The sequence below is a fragment of the Sarcophilus harrisii genome, chromosome 4, assembly GCF_902635505.1.
Source record: "Sarcophilus harrisii chromosome 4, mSarHar1.11, whole genome shotgun sequence".
In the NCBI taxonomy this organism is placed as follows: Eukaryota; Metazoa; Chordata; class Mammalia; order Dasyuromorphia; family Dasyuridae; genus Sarcophilus; species Sarcophilus harrisii.
The window spans coordinates 151,010,228-151,035,054 of record NC_045429.1 but is presented as its reverse complement, the minus strand read 5'-3'; the positions used below and the strand labels follow the sequence as shown (position 1 = coordinate 151,035,054).

General features: G+C 33.1%; 1 protein-coding gene across 1 annotated transcript in view; it reads right to left on the bottom strand.

The window, feature by feature from the left end:
* The window catches only part of HIVEP2 (HIVEP zinc finger 2), a 201,635-nt gene that overhangs the window by 70,238 nt on the left and 106,570 nt on the right, over positions 1-24,827 (bottom strand). Inside the window, exon 3 of the mRNA XM_003769514.4 lies at positions 8,838-9,015. The gene's annotated coding sequence lies outside the window, so the exon portion shown is untranslated. The remainder of the gene's footprint in view (positions 1-8,837; positions 9,016-24,827) is intronic.

Sequence of the window (24,827 nt, the reverse complement as noted above, 5' to 3'; positions counted from 1 at the left end):
GATAATATAAATATTCTCATTCCCATTTTACAGGTAAAGAAACTAAAACCTAGAAAAATCAAGTGTCATATCTCAGGCCACACAGTCAGTAAGTATTAGAATTAGACTAAAACCCAAGTTTTTTCATGTCTAGTCCAAGTTTTTCCTCCTGTATCATGATGTCTTTCTAAAGACCAATGTTTGCAATTTGACTAAGTCCTATTAGATAAACTAAAGCAGCATTAAAATTTTAAGCTAACTTTCAATAAACTTTATCATCTTCAAAAAGAATTTATGGAACACTTCCTATGTGAATGAGCATTATGAAAAATACTAAAGACACAAGCAATACTTGTCTTCAAAAGGTTTGCAAAGTAGTTGGAAAGAGAAGATACTATTAAGATAAAAAGATAAGTAGCAATTCAATTAGTCATCTCAATGATAGGGAATAGAAACAGAGACCTTACAAATAGCTGATAATCCTTATTGCAATATGTGATTTATATTTTTCAAGGTCATTTCACTCATTCATATTTAGCAAATATTTTTGAGTATCTACCAGGTACAAAGCACTGGATCAAGGGCTACTGAAGAGAGTGGAGAAAGTTACAAAGATGAAGAATATATAATTAGCATGGATAAAATAATGTACAAAAATAATTGCAAATAAATGACCAGCTATGACTCCAATAAAGAATCAAACTTCCTATTTCCTGACAGAAGTGATGAACTCAAGATACAAATCGGATATAATTTCTTTTCTTTAAATATGAGCAATATGAAAATTTATTGTTTCTCATTAAAGGGTAATAAGGAGAGGGAGTACATGTGTACACACATACACACACACACACACACACACACACAGTGAGAGAGAAAGACAGACAGACAGATACACAAAGTATAGACTATAAGGATAGAATTAAAAGTTACATGGTAAATTTCTTACAGGCTTTAAAAGAAAAGCAAGCTGTATATAATGAGATGTTCAATTTCATGTACAATTCTCTCCTTCTGTTTTACAGTGTATATAGGAAAATGCTCATTTTATTTGGTGTTTAAGTAGAATTTTTAAAATGAAATTAAAAGACATTATTTGATGTTTCTTAAGAATGGCAGAAAGTGAATGAGTTCAAAAAGGGAAATAATGGGATTTCAACACGTGAAAAGAGGAGAGAATTGTTTTTTCCCCCCAGGAATTAGCATAAGCAAAAATCAGAGTACACAAAAAACTTGTCTACGTGAAATAGTCATACTCCATTTTACCTAATATATAGAATATGTATAGGGGAATAGAACAAAACTTCTTAAACTGTGGATTGTGACTCCATAGAGGGTCATGTAACTGAATGTGGGTGTTGTGAAATTGTGATTTGTTATCAAAATGAATGTTTGATTTGTATGCCTATTTTATATACCTAAATACTTGGGATCACATAAAAATTTCTTGGTAAAAAGGGATTGTGAGTGGAAAAAGCTTAAAAAGCCCTAGAACAGAAGATAAAGTTGTACAGATAGATTGAGGTAAGATTTATCTTAATATATGATTTGAGCAAATATAAAACTGAGTTTGCACTCCCTAAGTACACACTATGTTTAATTTGTGTTAAGGCCAAGTCACTCAAATTAATATGTCATGCAAAAAGAGTACTATGTCATACGGGCTTGGTCTGAGGGAGGAAAAGCCAAATCTGAATTTTCATGCAAGTAGTCCACTAAAATACAACAGGTTAAGTTACTGGAAAAGGAAGTATGAGTAAAATCATATAGGTCAAATACATATCTCCCAAAAGAATGATTTTGTACTGGAAGGGAGGCCGGAAGGGATGTTTCTGCAATATTGACCCAAGGTTAACTCTTTAATATAAATAGACTGTAACAGATTTTTTAATGAATTAGACATTATTTTGACTCCATCTGAAAGGCAGCATGATATAGAAAAGAGAAAGAAAGCCAGCCTTGGAGCCAACAATGAATTGGGTGTACGTTCTACCTCTGAAATATGCCAGCTGTGTTGCCCTGGACAAATCATGTACCTTCTCTGGATCGCAGAGTACTTACAGAAAAAAATGATCCGAAGTAGAAGAAATAGTTTCATAGCCAGGGAGCTCCCTACAGAGATGAATTTGGAGATCTGGAATAGTATGATGCTTTCTATAGTATTTATGAACAAAACATAGCAATACCCTAATTGATGTATCTAATTTAGTTGATTTAAAATACCTTCAGGAAAGGAATTTGACTACGTGAGGAAACAGCTGGTGAATTACTTTCCCAATTTTGCCATCATAAAGCCTGGAATCCTTAGCAAGGAGTTTAAGATTATTCCAGGAACTTCAAGGCTCAAACATTTTAAGAAGAAACATGTTCAGGGCAGGATGAGGCTACCTGGGGCAGCTAGGTGGTATAATGGATAGAGTGGCAGGCCTAAAGTAAGGAAGACTTATCTCCTTGAGTTCAAATCTAGACTTGGACACTCACTAGCTATATGCCACTGGACAAGTGACTTAACCCTGTTTACTTTAATTCCTCATCTATAAAATGAGCTGAAAAAGGAAATGGCAAACCACTTCCTGATCTTTTTCAAGAAAATTCCAAATGGGGAGTCAGACATGACTGAAATGACTGAACAACACTATCAGAGGTTCAGAATTACATATATGGAATGGGAAGGGTGGATGGAGACAAGATCCTACACCAAATCATAGATAGTGTCTGAGTGGTGGTCTGTGCATTACTCATTTTAAATGTGAGACTGTACACATCAACAGTACCCTCAGTGTACTCTGCCCCTCTCTTTGGAAGGATAGAAGGTAGAATAAATAATTCATCCAAAAGTTTTTATTTATAAAGGGCTTCCCAATCATGCATCTCTTCATTTCCCACCTGGCTGCACTATTCTGAATTTAATTCCATTATACCCCTTTGTTTAGAACACCTTCTTTGCCTCCCACTTTTTAGCTTTCTTTTGTGTGTTACCTTCTTCCATTATATTGCGAGTTCCTTGAAAGTAGGGACTGATTTTTTATAATTGTGTCTCCAGTGCTTAAGCAGTTAGCCTTAGTTCACTGGAACATGGTAGGTCTTAATAAGTGCTTACTGACTGTATGACTTCTCAACATCCAGACTCTCCCATATCTAAATGTCATGTCATATCTGACATGTCACCCAATGTCTGATTACTCTTCCCATTGCACAGCTCTAATAATGTCACTTCTTTACAAACAAAATAAAACAAAAACAAACAAACAAACAAACTCTTCTGATATTTCCTCAGGATCTAACAAAAAATTTCAGACTCCTTAGTCTAATATTAACACATTTCATAATCTGGGTCAATTTTCCATTTTCACCTTTAATCTCTCGCTGCTATATGCTCCTATATGTAATCCATGCCTCAGTCAAAGTGGAACTTGTTATTGCCCAGCACAATCCACACTTTCTTTCCTATCTGGTTTTGATCACACCTATGTCTCTAACTTGGAATATTCTTCATCTTATTTTCCTTAGCCGAAATGCTACCTACCTATCACTCAAAGTCCAGCTCAAACATCTATGATTCCTTCCCCAATATTTCCAGTTCAAAGTTAGATTTAAAGGTCTTAAAGGACATTTAGTTTAATGTCTGAAGAAGCTATGATTTCATTGACTTATGTACACTTTCCAATTATACTAGCTGCAAACTTTTCTGTTCTTAATCCATTCTATTCTTATTCTATTCTATTCTTACTAAACAGCCTTACTGAATTGAGGTGGCTAAAAATATTTACAACTTGGTGGCCAAGTCTTAAAATGCCAACACAATTCTTTCCTAACACTTATCATATCCCATCTTGTTTTATAGATGTTATACTGTACATGTCTTACTGCCCCGACGAGACAGGTTCATTCATTTTTATATACCCCACATCAATTTCCTTTCATATAGGAAATATTCATAAAGTGTTTTTTAATAATGTTCATTGAATGAATGCCTCTGATAAGGAATCATTTAGAATCAAATAGCTATAAATCAAGAACTTTATTTTTTACTGAACTTTTAAATATAGATGATATTGCTTGGAGTCTTAAATAGAATGAGAGTAAATTCTCCCAGAATTAGAGAGGCAGCTTGGTATAATGGATAGAAAGTGGTGCTTGAAACTAGAAAGACCTGGGTATATAGTAGCTGTGTGACTTTGAGTAATTACTTGACTTCTCAGTGCTCTAGAAGTGACTAGACAAGACTAGAAGTGATAGCCAAGATATTGATCTGGTCTGATAGAGGGAGTTTCCTCATCTGAGAGTTTCCACTATGAAAATCTCAATTCCAGTTCCTATTCCTATCCCAGAAGTATGATAGGTAGCTAACAAACCAGCCCAACTTTAAATATAATCAAATGTTAGTTTAATTTCACCAGTGTTGACATTATTTACTATATACAATTATACCCTAGTAAAGAGATTTGGGGGAGAAGTTAGAATTTTGTCATAACAACTTCCACATTTATATTTTATAAACTCAGGGCAAAATAGGTTATTGAACAAGCTATTTTTAGAAAGGTCACTTATTAAGAACAGGTCAACCTATCTACTTCTGGCAAAATTGTAAATTGCAGATTACTAGCTGATAATTCATTATCTTTTAGATATGTGAAATGGGAGAGGTGGGATAATATTACATTCTTCTCTCTCTCTGGGTCCAAGCAAAACAATAGGTCTCTGATGAGAAGGCAACAATAGTCTCTGTGACTAGATTTGGGATTCAACTTTCTGTAGTTAACAAGGTTAGACTTCCCTGGAGGGCTTATGGGTCATATTTTGTTTTTAAAGGACAGCTGCCACTCCAAATCACTATGATAAGAGAAATACAATCAAAACAATTCTGAGATTTTACCACAAAGCCAGCAAACTAGAAAAGATAACAGAAGAATTAGGGGTAAGGGTCATTTACTCCACAGCTAGAGAGGATATATAAAAACAAGTCCATTAACATATAGTTAGCAGAATTTGGAATTGTACCAACCATTCCAAAAAGCAATTTGAATTTAGGTGGCAAAAATATAGATAGCCTTTAAGACAAAAAATCTCATTGTTAGACATATACCCCAAGGAAGTCAAAGATAGAAAGAAAGACTCCATATAAACCAAAATATGCAGAGTATTTTTTGTAGTAATAAAAAAGTAGAAATACATATAAATAAAAATAGAGTAACATGATCATCATCGGTTGGTGAATAGCTAAACAAACTATTATACATGAATGCAATGGAATATCCTGTAAAAATAATATATATGAATAATTAGAGAAGCATGGAAAGACATATATATATGATACAGAATGAAGCAAACAGAACCAGAAGACTAATATATAAAATGACTATAATAATGCAAATGGAAAGAACAAAAGCAATATAAAACTGACTGTCATGTGAGGGTTGTTTTGTTTTTTTGTTTTTTTAGGTTCCTCAGAATTCACTGGCACTGGAAATTCAAGTTGAGAAGATTCCTCTATAAAAAGTCTTAGAGTTTCTATGTAACTTATTGTCTGAGTTTCCCTAGACTCAAAGAATTTAATTGCCTTGCCAAGAGTCACAAAACCAGAATTTAGCAAAGATGAGATGCAAAGACTACCTCTGCATTCACTATGCCAAGGTACCTACCTCTCACTGCTGTATAACCACAATGACCCAACGTGGCCCTGGAGAAAAGATGAGTAAAAGTAACCTCCATCTCTTCTTTGATGAACTATGAGTATGGAGCATTGCATATACTACTGTTTTTTGTGTTGCTTAACTTGTCAATTTGCTTTTTACCTCTTCCCTTTTTTATTCTTTATAATAAAGAATGACTTACTAGTTAGAAGAGTGGGATGAAAAAAAAAGGCAGAAGAGGAGAGAAGGGAAGGGAAAGGTAATAGAGGGAGGGATGTTTTCAAAAATGAAGATTCAAAATAATGCTCTTTCTTTTTTCTTTCCTTCTCCTTTCTCTCTCTCTCTCTTCCTTTTGCCTTTCCTTCTCCTCTCTTTCCCTTTCCTTTCTTTTCCTTTCCAGAAAAGGAGAGTATCCACAGATTTGCTAAAGAATTATAAATAATTGTAAAGAATTGAAAATAAAGATTGCACCACTTTGCCTCATACCCTCAGGGGGCACTGTGGAGTCAGCAATAAAAGCTGAAAAGAGAGAACTAGGTTAAATTTTGTGGGATATTAAGGAAAATCATATAGGACTTGCCCTTCTTTTCTCTCTTTTCTGGCAGGCAAATTAACAAGTAGTCATTCCTCTTGTCTTCTGTTCTTTAATAGTTATGTTAGAAGAAACTCCTCACTTTTTTCTGCTTGGCAAATGAGCACCTTCTTTACCTCACCTCCATTCTTTCCCTTTTTTTTTTTTTTGCACTGGATTGCTTCTTATTAAGGAATACCCAAAAGCATAGGACAAGAAGGGTTTTGTGATCTAATTCCGTCTTATTTGCAGGAACTCTGCTGTGTTTATACTTTGGGATTATTATTAGTATTTATAAGGTGTTTTGCAAACATAAAAATAATATGTGTTAGCTATAATCATCATCATAAGTATTAAGAATTACAAAGTTCAATTTATAGAATTTTCTTTGAATAATTTCATGTTCTATTATGCTTACAGATATCAATACTTCAATGACTTGATTTCACTGATATGGAAACTATTGTCTAATGATTCAAATGACATGACTTCTTTCCTCTGTGACTCTTATCCATCATCTTCTAAATCCTCTACAAAAAAGTTCACTCAGTACCCTGAAGATGTTCTTCCAGGTTTCTTACCATTAAATGAACAGTAAATGCAACCCATGGGCTGCCTCTCTTTTAACCTTCACAATCAATTCAAGAGCAACTCACCATCTTTTCCAGTAATACAACTCTTTGATTGAATAGCTTATTTTGTTTCTTATTTTGTCATTAGTAATACACAGCAGCTTATCTACATCTATCATACATATTTTCATCATCTTTTGGATCACCAATAATTTTTATTCTTCAGATATTGTGATACATACAGGATCACAGGAGAAAAAAATACTTTTGTTAAGAAGATGGGATTTTTGTATGAGGAAGCAGTTTTAAATTGTACAAAATGTTGCATAATTTTCCAAATGATAACTTCTTTGTATTCGGTTCAGGGCCCAACTCACTGTCCATCTACAATGTCTGCCCAAGATATAAAATACAGTAAAATTGATAAGTCAAATTATGAAGTCCATTCAGCCTCATTATATAGTCTGACAATAAGCATTCTTCATCTATCTGAATTTTTCTATTATTAACTGTTAGGTCAAATTCTTTTTGAGCTAGTATAGATCTCACTTAAGAAGATCTGTAGTGCTCTTGGGCTTGGTGTAATCAGAACAATGTTTTCTGCAAACAGGAATATCTGCAGGACCTCATCCATTTGGATTATTCGCTGAACATCCTTCAAAACATGAAACATCATTTGAAAGTATAGATCTTTATAAAGAAGAGAAAGGGACCTGTATGTGCACGAATGTTTGTGGCAGCCCTTTTTGTAGTGGCTAGAAACTGGAAACTGAATGGATGTCCATCAGTTGGAGAATGGCTGAATAAATTGTGGTATATGAATATTATGGAATATTACTGTTCTGTAAGAAATGACCAACAGGATGATTTCAGAAAGGCCTGGAGAGACTTACACGAACTGATGCTGAGTGAAATGAGCAGGACCAGGAGATCATTATATACTTCAACAACAATACTAGATGATGACCAGTTCTGATGGATCAGGCCATCCTCAGCAACGAGATCAACCAAATCATTTCTAATGGAGCAGTAATGAACTGAACTAGCTATACCCAGAAAAAGAACTCTGGGAGATGACTAAAAACCATTACATTGAATTCCCAATCCCTATATTTATGCCCACCTGCATTTTTGATTTCCTTCACAAGCTAACTGTACAATATTTCAGAGTCTGATTCTTTTTATACAGCAAAATAATGTTTTGGTCATGTATACTTATTGTGTATCTAATTTATATTTTAATGTATTTAACATCTACTGGTCATCCTGCCATCTGGGGGCGGGGGGAGTGGTAAGAGGTGAAAAATTGGAACAAGAGGTTTGGCAATTGTTAACGCTGTAAAGTTACCCATGCATATAACCTGTAAATAAAAGGCTATTAAATAAAAATAAAAAAAAAGAAAGTATAGATCTTTTTGTTTTATATATGCCTTCTTTGATATCAATAATTATCACCAAAGTTGTCTCTATTATTGCATCTAACAGGAAAGACACTTTGTTGGAAGAGAATTTTATTTTACTAGATCACTTTTTAATAATCCATAAGCAATATACCAAGTAGCCTTTTGTTTTCTGAACCTTTCAGTTAATTGGGTGACCATAAAGAAGTAAGTGGTTGCAGAAAATAATTTGTAAAATTCTTTCTTTATCTCCTCATATTTTCATCAAGGATGTTTTTGATATAAGAATAGTTTATATTCCTTAAGATTTTATAGAAAATAGATGTATAATTAATTTTTATTTATGCTGTTTTGATTGTCTTTGGGGAAGGGGGAAGGAGTCATTTTCATGATTTGAAATGAAAAGACTGCCCAAGTATTGCATTGATTTTCACAGATCATAAAGACATCAAAATAATTCTAAAGCACATTGGATACCCCTTCCCTGGAGAATTTATGGGAGAAACATGGACAAAAATCATTCAAGATGAGAAGGCATGAAGGGACTCAAATTTTTTTTTACTAATTCTCATATTGTGGAATGTCCACAATAATGAATAAACAAATCCACTGAAGTACCAAAAAACTGAATACTGCCCATAATTGTTTTCAAATATGTGGTATAATCTCCTCTTTCAGATACCTTGGAAATAAGTCCCTTAATGCCTTTAAAACTGTGTTGCCTCCATCAAGGAATTCCTCTGTGTGTACTTGGTCGGGTCCAGCTGTTTTTCTCCATCTTCATCTTTTTGGTGCCATTTCCATTTCCTCATATAGTACATCAGGGACTGAGATGTTAGAGTTCAAATGTGATGGTTCCACTGTTATCAATGAAAAAAAAGTTTGTTATAGAAATTCAGAAAAATCTTTCAATTTTTTCATCTGTTTGTTCTTCTCCTTCCAGTTTCTTATGTCAGTATTCTAAAACTGATAGGGCTTCATGAGGCCTCATGCCAAACTTATGGATAGTTTTTTAAAATTAATTTTTATTTTTAACTTTTAAAATGGCAAATAGAATGCATATTTGCACATATTTAGCAGAATAGGGAATTTTACATGAAACTAAAGGTTTCAATTATGTACAATATTCAGGTCAAAACTTTTGGGAAACTTGTTTTTTCAAAGAACTTATATTCTATCATTAAATACCCATCTCCCACTCAATCAGTTTCCTGTTTACTTAGAGGAATTTAGCCTGCCATTACATACAATTAGTTGTGTAATATAAACAATTCTGAGTATTACTGACTGGAAATGAGTCAAGTGCATACAAAAATCTGCTTCTAGACTTACGTTTAAGATAGGTAAAAAATATAACTACAATTTTTAATACTAATACTTGTTACACAATATGTGACTAATTTGATTATATGAAACTACTAAGGTACTTATATACTACTGCTTTTAATATAATATATAACTAAGATAGCTATATATAACAATTATATATAATGGTTGACTACTTAAAACTATTTTGATCCCTACTTATTTCAATAGTCCGCTGAATAGTTAGATTCATCTAAAAGTGAATCCATACATATAGGACAAGCTTAGTGACCCGTTTAATAGTTCCCTATATTGACATGGACTAAATCTTCAATGAGAGGAAACTTCAGAAATGCTACCAGTAATAGGTACTCTATGTCCTTTAGCTCAAAGAAATATATCAGAGAATGTGAGCAAAATAAATAAAAACTCCATAAAAGTTTTTTAGTGAGAGAGGGGGGGAGGCAAAATTTAAGTGGTCATAAAATATTGTAAGTAGATCATTGAGCACACGCAAAAATAGGGATCCTGTCATTCACTATTAAATTATATTACATTATAAATTTACAAGTATACATGACATATTGACAAAAGAAACAGAGTTCATAGAACAATATGCTAAAAATTGTTTTCTTGACAACTTGTTAGTTTTGTGTGTGTGTGTGTGTGTGTGTGTGTGTGTATTTAAAGAAAAAGGGGGGAGGAGCTAAAATAGTATTCCGTAATAGAATGACCTCAGAGGCAGTGCAAGATACATTTTCATTAAAAAAACATACCACATACTCATCCATGATCTATGTAGACAGAGGATGAGAAATTGCAGAAAGCAAAGATCATCTAAGATGAAATTAAGAAACCTGCTTTACAAAGAAGTTAGTAGGTGGATTCATCCAAACCACATTATTTACATCTTCCAAACCCTATCATTTTATGCAATGGCTAAAATTTCACTCATGTCACAAGCTCTTCCTTACCTCCTCCCCCACCACACACTGTGACTCTCTTCAAAACTGTCACATTAGGGGAAAGAAGGAAGAAAAGGCTATTATTTTGATGTCTCACAGGAAAAAATAAAACCCCATATTAACTTCTGAATTGGAATTTATTGGGCATAACTTTAAGGTAAATATTTTAAAGGAAAGGAAGAAAAAAGGACTTCATACGGCTTTCTGTGACACTAAAGTGGAACAGGTCAGGCTTCATTTTTCCTTCTGTTCCCAACACCAGCTCAATAGGTTAAGTCATTCAGCACTTTGCCTGGCTTAAGTGCTGAATGCCTTACCAAAATGTTGAATAGGTTAAGTGTTTAAATTAAATTGTCTATTTAAAAATTCCCTGAACAGCACCTTGAGTTTTTCAAAGAATGAACACTATGTAAATGAGTAAATATTTTTTTTAAAACTTCATTCTTTTCAAAGTCAACAGTCTTAATAGTATCAGCTTGTATTCGTAAAAAATACCAGTTGCATGTGTGGCTACTAGCTCCTGACAATAAACTATCTTGTTGCGGCAACAATAACCATATAGATGAACATATAACAATGTTTTTAAGAGTATCTCAATAGTTAAAATAGATTTCATGATTTGTTTTTCTTTGTATACAACTCTACTATGTTACTTTGTTCTGTTTAGTCACTCTCCATGATTGCCTAAAAGCCATATTCGCAAGACTATCTCTGGTCCTCTTAAATAAGATTGAACTACAGCCTTTTTGACCTTATTTTAAAATACTAAACATAGTCGTTTCATAAGCACACAATTTTATGAAATAAACCTATTAAACTATATTATCCTGGTTTTAAACTGAATCTTACTGAGGATGATTCAATCAAAACTGATAGGGTATATGGCTTTATAGGTTTTGTTCCCTTGAGATCCCATTATTTTTCCCTACAAGTTTTCTATCTCATTAGTACTGCCTTCAGGATTTGTTGTCATTTATTTCTGTAGCATTCTGGATTACCCTGGTCCTCAGATGACCTATAGAGGGAAGAACAATGCCGTTTCCTTTTTCTCACCCCTCCCCAATCCCTGATAATGGCACATCAATAATTTTAATGGTTTTAAAAGGAATTTATTAACAACAAATCCACTACAGAGTAAATCATGAATGATGATGATGATGTTAGCTATGGGAAGGAGTAATATATGAAACCATTAAAAGATCACAGTTTCAAAACATCCTGAGGCCATATGCCATTCTCATTAGCTCCCCCCTTCTTTACTTTCTCTTTCTTATTCTGGGCCTTAATATTTATTTTTTTGCATCATCAGTGCCTTAGAATTGTCTAGTCAGAACTGTGATTCATGAATTCATCCTTTCAAAATTCTTTGTGAAGTGTTTACTATGTACCAGGAAGTATGGTTGGTGCTGGAAATAGAATAAAATATAACAGTCCCTGTCTACAAGAAGCTTATATTCTGCTGAGAAGAAATAGTCTATACAAAGAAAATTAAATATAAAACATAAAAAAGGGAAAGAGAGCACTAGCAACCTAGAAGATCAATAGAGACTTTCTTTAGGAAGTGGTATTTGAGCTGAATTTGGAAAGAAATTAGGGATTATCTAAAACAGAAGCAAATATTTATGCTTCGTAGAAGGAATACATTACAGACACTGGGTATGAATTTGACAATTAAGAGTTCACTGATGGCCTCAGAGAGAGCAGTTTCAATTGAATGATATGTGGATGACTGGAGAATTACAAGGGACTGGAAAGTGAGTGGGTGATGCAAAAGTAGAGGCAACAAATGTAAATTTCCTTTTTTTCCCCTAGTAGTTTGGCTGTGAAACAGACATCTAGAAACATAACTTGAAGAGATGGTAGGATCAAGTGAAGATTTTTTAAGAATAAGTATTAACTGGAAATGATTATAAATAATAGGGAAAAGAAACAAAGAATATGGAAAAATTAAAATATTAGGAGACTAAGAGGACTGTTGAAGGAAGAAGTTCCCAGATAATGAAAGAGATGATTTCATGTTAATATCTATAATGCATATGTCAGTTACTGGCAGATAGTGGAGCTTAATATATGCATGTGGATTGATTGGCAGATTGAAATCAAGTAGTCAATTAACATTTAAGGAACACTTACTATTTGCCAGGCACTGTGTTAAGGGATGGGGATCAAAGAAAGTCAAAAGCCAGTCCCTGCCCTCAAGGAGCTCTCGATCTAATGGGGGAAACAAATATAAACAACTATGTACAAACAAGTTATACACAGGATAAAAAGAAAATAACCAACAGAGGGAAAGTACTAGAATCAAGAGGGATTAGGAAAGGTTTCCTGTAGAAGGGATTTTAACTCATGACAGATGGCTTTGCGTTTTTTCCATAAATTATGAGGCAAGGTCCTCGGCTGGGGGGAGGTGTGAGGGGTGACTTGAGGAGAAAAGAAGTGTGTAACAGATGCTATGATGAGTGGGAAGAAAGAGGCAATCAAGAAAGAGTATAAGAATTGGCATGTAGCAATGAAGATCCAATTGAGATTGTTGTTATTATTGCTCAGTCATTTCAGTCACGTCTGATTGTTTGTGACCCTATTTGGGGTTTTCTTGGCAAAGACACTGGAGTGCTTGCCATTTCTTTCTCCAGCTCATTTTATACATGAGGAAAATGAACAAAAGGGTTAAGTGATACTTGCCCAGGGTCGCAGAGGTAGTACATTTCTAAGGCTGAATTTAAAGTCAGGTCTTCTGACTCCAGATCTGGTACTCTATCCATTATACCACTTATAACACATTTGGAATAGAGTTAATGAGCATAGTCATGAGACTTCCTCCATCAGTGTTGACCCTCTCCAATTCCAATAAAGCATATGGAAATGTGGGACCTTTGCGGATTCCTCTCTAATGCATCCCTTATGCTCAGTCAATCTTTATACCGTCCTTTTAAACATGGGGAGGAGGGAAGGATAGAGAAAGGAGGCGAAGAAAGGAAAAAAGAAAGAAAAAAGGAAGGAAGGAAGAAAGGAAGATAGGTTGAGAGAGAGAGAGGAAGGTAGATTGAGAGAGAGCAAGGAAGAGAAGAAAATATCTAGGAAAGAAGAAAGGAAGGGAGGGAAAGAGGGAAGGAAGTAGCAAAGAAGGTAGATAGGAAAAAAGAAAGGAACAAAGGAATGAAGGAAAGAGGGAGGGAGGGAGGAATGAGGGAAAGAGGAAGGAAGGGAAGAAGAGGAGAGAGGGAAATAAGTATTTATTAAGCACCTATCATGTGCCAGATACTGTATTAATTACTTTACAATTATCTCATTTTATCACCACAATAAAATGGTGGAAAATAAATGCTATTATAATCTTCTTTTATAATTTAGGAAATCTAAAAGGTTAAATAACTTGCCCTGAGTCACACAGCTAGTATCTGAGACTGGATTTGTATTCAAGTCTTCTTGACTCCCAACTTATCCTGCCAACTGTAATTCTAATAGGGAAATTTTTCTTCCCTAAGTCCCAAAACTATTTCCTTTACAATCTTAGGCTTGAATTATTCTTTCCTTCCTTCCTTAGACATATGTACAACCTGGATTCAAGGGAAGCTTTTTGCATTCTTATTTCACCTCTTCCCTGAATCAGATTCTCTAACTAGGATAAGCTCTTCATGTTAAAATGAACTCTTCTCCCTAAGCCATGCAAGCCAACAAACCTCCTTTAGTTCTCTCCCTTTGTTTGTGCTCCTTTAATTGACATCACATAATGAAAGAAGAACTGGATTCCAAAGTTATAAAACCAGGATCTGAGTTTCTAGTACTGACACTAGTTCCATATTGGACAAGTCATTTAGCCTTTCTACATTACATTTTCCTCATCTGAAAGATGGAAAGAATACTTGCACTGCTACCCCACGGAACATTTGTGAAGCACCTTGGTGTAATCCATAAAGCATCATACAAAAAAAGATCTCCCACTGTATCTGTGGTCATCTCCAGCAGTACTGTCCTATATCTTGCTCCTGGATTCAGATTACTCTGAAGGAGAGAATGAGGTTGATGATTCTAAGCAATCCTGCCTCATTTAAATCCAATTCACTTGCAAGTCAAGATATCACCCTTCATAATGGCATTGGTCCTCTCTGAGAAGGAAGGACAAATAACAATGACAAAAAATGAATTAATAGATAATAATAGACTGGATGTTGTGATGGTGTTGAGTCTCATGCTGCTCAAAAAATACAATTAAAAAGTAAATTTGAATTTTAAAAAGTAAATTATTCTCTTACTTTTCATCTATAACCTTCTTATGTTACAATGGTGGATTACAAATGGATTATAATTGAGAACAAGGATTATAGGAGTCAGAATTGGAAAGGGAACTTCAGGACTTTTGTATCCTTAGTATCTATTATTAGATGCATGAACATTCTAAATAGTAATAAATGCTCACTGACCCATTACAGAAAACTTAGTTGTATTTTATCTTTATCATCCTTTGCTACAAGCATCCAATCCTTTCATTTTTCCTGTTTTTATCTCAAGTGAATCTCTTCTATATTAAAGAACCAGTCTTAATCTTAACTCAATCTCCCAATTTTCCATTTCACTTTGGCTAATTTCTCTTCACTTGTATTCCACTGCATCTTTCATGTAGATAGATACTGATGCTTCTGTTAAGGTCAAATTCATCCATACTTGGACCATATTTCTCTCCTCATATATCCTGCAATTACTTCTTATTGCTCTGCAGATTGGGCCTAAAATAACTCAAAGAAGGTCATTAAATCACCAGAAATTATTTAATTTTCTTCATTTAAAGAGGAAAATATTATTCTCTAGCTCCCCTTCTATATTTCTCCCAGTCAAATCAGGCCAAGTTCTCTATCAACCAATTATACAACCTCTACTTTCAAGTGTCCCTTGCTCAATACATGCAATACACACCTTCACCTAGTAGTCCAAAGGACTAATAGATGAAAGTTCCTAGCTGTTTACTAGAAATTATTTGGGGAGGGGGGATGGGAGGAAATACTGGGAAAATGCTGTTTGATATAAATTTTTTATTTGGTATGTTTGTAGCATGTTTGCACAGCTTCAAGAGTGATGATCTCTGATATATTTATTTACATTGATGATGTGTGTGTGTAAGATGAATAGCTCCTTGAAAGCAGGGGACATTCCTATCAAAAGAAATTGCTTTGCATGGTACTCAACAGATTACTAGGTTCAGAAGAGCATTTTATGAAAATATAATGCTAGAATGAACTTTCTTCAAGTTATATATATATATATATATATTTTACTTTTGAGACTGAAAAAATAGAGAAAAGTTTAAGCACCAACTCTTTAGAAACTTAAAATTCAGCTAATAACTTTTAGTAATCATCTAATATTATTTATTACTTAAAAATTAACATTTATATTTGCAGCATTCACATTTTTGTTGTTGTTGTTTTGATTTTAATTTTACTCAGACCTGGGATTTCATCAGTCTAGGGACCTTCCGGTGAGGAACTTTCTTTTACCTATGCAAAGCTAAATATTCTCTGTAACTTAGTTTTTTTCATAGTTATCTGATCATTAATAAATTACTATAACACATATAAATATATACATTTTTTAGAAATCTTTTCTCATAAAGGCTCATTTGTGATCATAGAAGTATCTAGTTTAAGGACAAAGGGTTCCTCTGGGAGAAGCATTGGCCTTTTCCCTGAGAAATCAATAGAAATGCTTCTCAAGATGAATTTGCACACCTAGTCCATGTTAAGAAAGTATTTTTTCATGTCCCATTTATAGGACTAAAATTTTCCATTTCTGCACTAAAATGTTTTCTCTTAATGTAAGTTACTTGTATTCTTACCTTGTTTACAAAAAAAAAAAAAAAAGTGTAAAGGGAGCTTTATTGTGTTTCCTCTCTGCCTTTCAAATAGAAAAATAAATTTATAGCTCTATAACTTCATTATGAAATTTTCATTATACTAATAATGCAACAACTTGGTAGGCATTAAGGAGGTCCTTTCCCATGTTACTGATAACAGGCTCGGGATGTTAACAATGAAAGGATCATTTAGAAAGCTAATTTCCTTTTCGTGGAGCATGCTATGTGTTTACTTTAATTCACATCCTGTGTGACCCTATGGGAAAATTTTTAACTAATACTGGGGAAAATCCCATAGGGTTACACAGGATGTGAACTGGGTCTGTTCTTTACTACCTTCAGTTGGAACAGTAAAATTAGGTAAATCAGTTTCACTTTCTGTTTGTCATAAATTCCATTTTCCGGTTCCCAAAGTTTAGCTTAACATTGTTTCTGAATCTAAAACCAAAGGAGAAATTTTAAGTAAACATTGAAACATCCTACTCTTCTGAAATGAATGATTCCTCAGTATGAATCTGAAAAAATGCTTCTTTTTTTTTTTTTAATAGCAAAGGCTGAACTAGGGGCACCAATTTACTTAGGGGCCACACAGGAATACTATGAAGGCATAACTCCATACCTGTTCTACTACACGGTTCAGCTGGTGTTTTCTATTTCCTGTGGAGAACACACATCATACCACTTCCCCTATAGAAAAAAAAAAAGCAGCCTAACTTAATTGCTGATGGAAACACTGTCATACTTTCCACTAGCCAAGCTTGAAACCATTACTGATCTAGCTTTCATTAATTTTTCCACAACAATTTGCAGAAATGTCAGGAAACAGCTGCCCTGGAGCTGATTAATTGTCCTTATGACCAGGACTTTATCAGAGTACCTTTTTTTTCTTTTTAAAAATCAAATTTGGGGTTGCTTTAACAGCAAAGTCTGTTATACTGAAGAGATACTCAAATGTAATTTTGATGGTTCCTGAAAGTTCTAATGCAGAAGCTGCAGACATTTTCTGAGAAGAAAAGCTGGTTAAGTTTGGAATGATATACTTCAAGGAAAAGATTTCCTTCTGCACATTGTTCAACTGTGTCTTTTTCAGACAAAAATCAATGAAGTACATGCCTAGCAATCAAACCAAAGTGCATTTTCCAGTCAAATCAAAATCTAAAACTTCCTCCATAAATAAAAATAAGATCTGCTGCTTTAAAAAATAATCCTTCCCATCATCTTTTTTTTGTTTTGTTTTGAGCTATTCCATGTTCCTCATTGCAGTATGCAAGTCTGTAAAAAAAATTCAACTATACACCTCATAATGCTGAGTGCAATCACTGAGACTCTGTGACACTTTGGTCTAAGTCAAAATGAGACATCTGGGGAAGGCTGCTTACAGCAATCTTAACTTCTCAGCTGGCATTCAAATGTGCAGATTTTCTAACTAGTTAGTAAAAATGGATTGAGAGAAAAAATGCAAATATTTCTCAGAAAACAAGAATACTAAATTTTTTAAAAATTAAACTTTCTAATGTTTGAAGAAAAACACTTTTAACAGAAGCCTTGATTCAAGGCTTTGCTCAGTCAGTGACCAATCTTGGTTATTCAGTGTAGTCCAGGGTGTATGGAAGATAGTATTCACCAGCTCTCATTGTTAAATTTTCAGTGTGAATATTTACACCTCAGCAATCAGCAAACTTTACAAATTGAGCCTTGATTTGTTGATTGCCTAAACTAGAAAGAAAATGGAGAAAATGTGAAGAATGCAGAATAAACTTAAAATATGACATTTTCAGAGAGCCAGTTGCTAAACATTTACCAACACATCTCTGGGTTTATACTCCAGTTTCTTAAATTGGGGTTCATGACCCTATATGAGATCTTGAAACTGAATTTTAGGACTGTGAAATTATGATTTATTATTAGTAAATGTTTGATTCATATGCCAATTTTATATATCTATAGATCTATGGTCATGTAAAAGGTGAAAAAGGGTCTCAAATGCAAAAAGATCAAGCCCTTGTCTATACTAATGGAATGTTTGAAGTCTTATTTTGGTTTTGGTTCTAAGATGCTTCTTGTCCTTATCTTCTCTTTCTCCAAATGACTTATCCACCTCCTCTTTATTCATAATGCTAGTATATATAAAAGCAAGAAAATGAAATAGAATAAATACATTTTTAAAAATTTCTTAAATAGTACCATCCTGAGACAACTTTAGAAAGGTTTGTATGGCGTCATTCTAAATTGAACCTGCAGGCAGCCAGGTGTCTTTGTCCTTCATTCTTGAAATGTTGGTTCTACTCTTAACTGACATAGCAACCCTGTGTCTAGTGTGAGACTAGACACCAAAAATAGGAATACATAGTACTCTCAACTTATTATTTGGACTCCTCTGACTTACCAATAAGACTAATCAAGATTGAGAAAATGGCATACCCTTTCAAAATGAATACAATTATAATTATTTATTTCACTGAAAATATGAAAGAAGCAAAATCTGCCTCTTTATAACCTCTATTCCCAAATCACACAATTTCAATATTGGTATCAGCTGTCAGCTATTTCAAACAATAAATAAAAAGAAATCCCTTCTACATCATTCTTGATGAATGGTTATCCAAGCTTATTTGAATGGCAACTCCAGTGACCCTGGAAGCATCAAAAACAGGCATATTAGTGTACTTTTAGTGACCCCAACTCAATTCCTTCATAATTTTTACTCACAGAAGGGAAATATATATGTGTGTGTATATACATGTATACATGTATGTATGTCTAAATTTGTGATTTTTCTTTCGCCACTCTTCTCAAAAGGGAGAAGAATACAGTTTTGCTTATCAGAAAGAATCACACTCTACATTAACTTCCATTCCAGGAAGAAAATTTGTGACCAAGGAGAGTTTGTTATGTAAAGGGAAGAATAAAAAAAAATTCCATGGATTTTAAGTGGGTTAGTAAATTTGAAATCCAGTGAATAGGTCATATAATTCATATTGGACTATTTATATGATAGCAAATAAATGTTTTAAATATAAATGGTTATTTGATATTTCAATATTTAAGGGATTATTTTATCTCTCTGGGTACACCATCCAGCAATGCAGATTTCAACTGAAATCTGGGTAAAAAGTTACAAATCAGCAACTCCTTTGTACTTTAACAATACTAAAAAAATGTTTGGATCATTGAGAGATTAAGTGACTTGCTCATTATTTCACAGCCAGCATGTGTCAGAGAGAGGACTGATAAATTCAATGTCTACTTTTCTACCTATCCTTTTACACTCTCTCTCAAGACAATGTAATTGCCCAGAAATACTAAACAATTTAAAAAGACAAAAACTATCTTAGAGATTGGTTAATCCAAACTCCAAATGAAGAAAGTGCTTAGAGAGGTTAATTGATTCAATATCACAGAAGTCATGTAACTAATAGTTGGGTTAGGATGGGAAGATTATAGCATGATGGAAAAAGTTTGAATTGGACAAAGATATTTGAACTGAAAAGAGACAGGAGAAAACTGAGAATTGATTACCAAGATTTTAATTATTCCTTGACAAATTTTAGTCAATAGGCCCAAATTGAACTATATCCCAGGCAACTCAGTGATGGGGGGAAAAGGGAGAGAGAGAATCAGAGGACTTAATAATTAAGCCACTATTTCTGCTTTACCATATAAAAGATCATATAGAAGAGGATAGTTTCTACAGGACTACAGAACAAATGTTTCTTTTTTTTCAAAAGGGAGGAAGACAGTAGAGTTTGCAAGTTAAAGGCCATTGAATTTGATTTCAATCATTGGGTAAAATTTGAGAATATTTTTTTAAATTAAGATCAATGAACATCCAGCAGTGATCATAAAGAATTACTATTATTTTACCAAGGTCTGCTATGGCAAACTAACTTCATTGTCTTTTTTTTTTTTTTGACAAAAGTATTAAACTGATAAAATAGTTGGAATCATATGTATATAGTTTAAATATGATTCCAACAAACCAAACTCATGTTATTCTCATAAACAGTTGATATAGTTAAGAAGAGATTAAATAACCCTAAAGAATATTCTTTAATGGCATAGAGTCAACTTAGCATCTCTTTTTAGCATTTGTAAGTTAATAAATTTTTTTAAAATCCTTATTAACTGTCTGTGTCAGGCACTGGAGATACAAATAATTCCAATCTTAAAGAAGCTCAGTCTCTTAAGGGAGACAATATACAAACAAATATTTACAAACATGCTATAAACAAGACAAATTGCAGATAATCAACAGAAGGCATTGATATTAAGGGGAACCTGAAAGAGGGTTTCTATTTAAAAAAATCATTCCTGAATGAAAGGAAGCCAGGGAGGCAGAAATGAGAATGTAGGAATTCTAAACTTCAAGGGGTTTTGAATGCTAAAGAATCTTTTTTTATCCTGGAGGTGATAGGGAATTGCTGGAGTTTCTTGAGGACTGCAGTAGATATGGTCCAGAACTATGCTTTAGGAAGATCAGCTGAATGGAGGATAGAATGGAAAGAGGCTTGTGGCAGAAATACCAACTTATAATGGCCCAAAAGTGAGGTGAATTGGACTTGAACCAGGGTGGATTTTGCCCTTGAATCTATTTAATATATTTGTCATTGATTCGATACTAGCATGCTTATCAAATGTACAAATTATACAAAGTATTTAGAAGTAGTTAATATATTAAATAGCAGTCATGATCCAAAAGTATTTCGGATAGACCACTGTGCTGAAACAAATAATATAGCATTTAATAAGGATAAATCCAAAGCATTTCATTGTCTTAAATTAAAAAAAAATCACTTTATTATAAATATGGAAAGATACATGGTATGTTATACTGCAAGAATAATGACCTAGTGGAACTGGAGAAGTGATGGCCCACTATACTCTATCACATATAAAGTATTATGTTAAATTTTAGTGATACTTTTTAGGAAGGATCCAATGGAGGAACACCTCAGGATTTAAATAACCTCTAGACCATGGTATATAAGTATCAGTTGAATGTTGGGGATGTTTAGCAGGGAAAACAAAAGGTTTAGGGGTTCCATGATAGTTGTCTTCAACTACTCAAAGGGGTGCCACATAGAAGAGAGCAGACTTATTCAGCTTGCCCTTAGAGAGCATTGAGTATGAATTGCAAAAAGGCTGAATGTAAGGAAAAACTATCTTTCCAAAAAGAAAATGGGTTGCCTCTAAAGGTGGCAGGCTCCCTTTCAATAATTTAGAACAAAGGTTGTTGAACCACTGGTAGCATGATATGGCTTTTGAAATCCCTTCCAACTCTGATTCTGTGATCCTGGTACAGCATCTGGGTCTTCTTTATCCCGTTATCCATTTTACTTTACCATGTTGCTTCACAATTGCTGGCAAAAGTTTTATTAGTTACTATATTATCTCATATGCGTGCACGCATACTCCCAGATATATATGTTTTGTAATTAATACATTTATTAGATAACATGTATTAAATCCCTCTGATTCACTGTTTCAACCCTCTATCCCCTCTTTCTGAACTGGAACCTTGTTTAATATAAATTTTGTCTTTTCTCTAATGTTTACCTAAATGCAGTGCCCTGGGCATATTAGAAGTCTATTGGAATGTTTATTGCATTGAATTATATTTTACTGATTCTAGTAACATTTCATTAAAATTTTGATAGCATGAGAACACACAAGTTGGGTAATTATGGGACCTTAATAATGAAATAGTTAAAAGAAAACTGGAATTGAAATCAGAAGAGCTAGTCCATTGCTTACTGCCTATGCAAATATCGACAAATTGTTTTTGTTGTTCAATTGTATTTCAGATTTGTCCAACTTCTTGTGATCTCATTTGGGGTTTTCTTGGCAAAGATATGCAAGTGGTTTGCCATTTTCTTCTCCAGCTCATTTTAGAGATAAAGAAACTGAAGCAAAAAGAATAAAGTAACTTGCTCAGGGACACACAGCTTCCATCTGAGGTTAGATTTGAACCCAGGTATTCCTGATCCCAGGCCGGGTCTCTTCATCCACTAACCCATCTAGTGGCTCATAAGACAGATTACTTTTATCCTTTCTAGGCTATGATTTTCTAAAACATAGAGTTTGTTAGATTAAATGTTCCCTAAAGAACCTTCCTACTCTAAAAACATTGGCTCATCATTCTTTGTAAATGTCACTGGAAATTTGAACTTGTTTGTCACAAAACTAATAAAACAATGGATTCTAAAGTTAAAGAAGCTTTTTCATAGGAATTTCCTAAACTATGCCCAACACTTTTATAAAGTGTTTAAAATGATATTTGAATAATCCTGTTATCATTAGGAACAAAAAGATTCAAAATCATTTGGTCAAGATATGTTAACTAACAGCTCCTGCTCTGAACAGTAATTCACAGTACTTAACATAAAGTGGATTTAATTTATTTTTATTTAATTTATTCATTAGATTTCCAAATGTGCCCAATATATTAAAAAAAACCCTCAGGGTACATGCATAATAAAACTTATTAATAATGGTAACAGTAGCAATATATAATTAAAACACAGTAATAAAACATCTTCAGTTGAAAGACTTCATGATTCCTATTAGGTAAATTACCTTAACCACTTAGGTAAAATCCTTCCTGAACAAATAAGGCCTAGAAATCAACCATGCCTTTTCCACAGAAGTATATAAGATGTCTCTCATTCAAAGAGCTTCTTTCAAAATTCTTTAGCATAATTTCCTTCTTAACTAGTACTGGATTTTGTAATGAAGCATGTGTTATTATCCCATTGTTAGCTTACAGAGAAAGCATATAATTAGACATTATATAATTTTCAAATATATGATAACTCTGAATGGCTCCCTTTTCAACTGCATTAGTTGAAAAGCTTCAAATAATTAAACAATAAATATCAAGGCTTCTCCCATTAGCTGTTATAGGAGAGTCTTATATAAATTATTTTAATTGTATCTCTATTTAGATGTATACTAACAAGATCTTTTGGATCTTAGAATAGAATACAGAAATAAATTAATCATTTGCTCTTTGGCACTAGGAGCACAAAGACAAAAATAAGACAATTTTTGGCCCTCAGGGAGCTTACATTCCACTTGACAAAAATAATCTGTACACAGAGAAGCAAATATAAAATATCATTTAAATTACTTTCATGTATCCTTGTTTTTAAAAATGAAAACACTGGTTTAAATTATCATTAAATTTTCACTTAGTAGATTAAAAAACAAGAACAATGTGTATCCAAAGAAAGTACAAAAACCAGAACTTTAAATCTATCTACAATACATGTATGGTCTACAAAGGAATCATACAAGATATTCACTAATATCCTTCTACCAAGATCTATAGCCGTGGTGACAATTAACAAACAATCTGAGCAATTTATACATATGAATACATATGCCTATGTCCTGCAGTTAATTTGCTTTTATTCATATATATGACATATAACACATATAATATATACATATGTATGTATATGTATAATATATACATACAATATAGTTTTCTAATCTGTAGACTAAGTGGGTTTGTTGAATATATATATATATACCAATAAAAATACTTGTAAGTTATGTAGGTGTGTATATATATATATGCTTGTATATATATTTAGATATAAATATACATATTATCTAAATTAATCATGATTTCTCAATTGCCAACCATGGCATTTAACTAAGGATTTTAATGTACAATTCACAGTTGCCCCTCTTCCCAAAGGGTCATAGATAGAATTTAGAAAGTCTGTGAACTTGAATGGGGGAAAGAATGACATTTTTATTTTTATCAAGAGCTAACAAAATTTATTATTTCCTTCAATTATTTAAAAACATTATTCTGAGAAGAGATCCACAGGTTTCATCTTCTACCAAAAAGGGTCCATGACAGACAAAAAAGTTGAAAAATACCTGCAACTGACCTATGTCTATTTTGATCATAGTAGAATGATTTCAGTGAAACTCTTACATGGCTCCTTTCTGTGAAACAAATATATTGTAGATTTGTAGATAAACTAGAAGATCTGATTTAGTTCTCTCTCTCTCTTTCTCTGTATATGTATATGTATATATATATATGTGTGTGTGTGTGTGTGTGTGTGTGTGTTTGTACATATTTATACATATATAAACAATTAAAAAACAAAAGCATATGCAAAATTATATAATTTGCAATTTAGAAAATTACATCAAACATAATTTTTTTTCCCTTTCTAATTTTAAAGATCACATATGGAATAAGAGATAGAAAGAAATAACCATTCGTATCATATGTTTTTTAAATTTCACTCTGTTAAGTATCCTAAAAATGTTTAATTCTTAGCCTTATTAGCCTTTGTTTTATACATTCTCCAAATATTTGTTAAGTTTAATACTCTATTTGTAGTTATTTAAGTTCCTATTTAATAGTTACATGAATATTTGTTATGTCCTTACTTGACTATAGACTTCATCAGGGAAGAACACCATATTTAATAGAAAACTTGTATTACAATTAGCACCTAGTTTATAATAAACTATTAACAAATATTTAATTGAATTGAGTTAAAATAATTTAATGGCAATTTATACA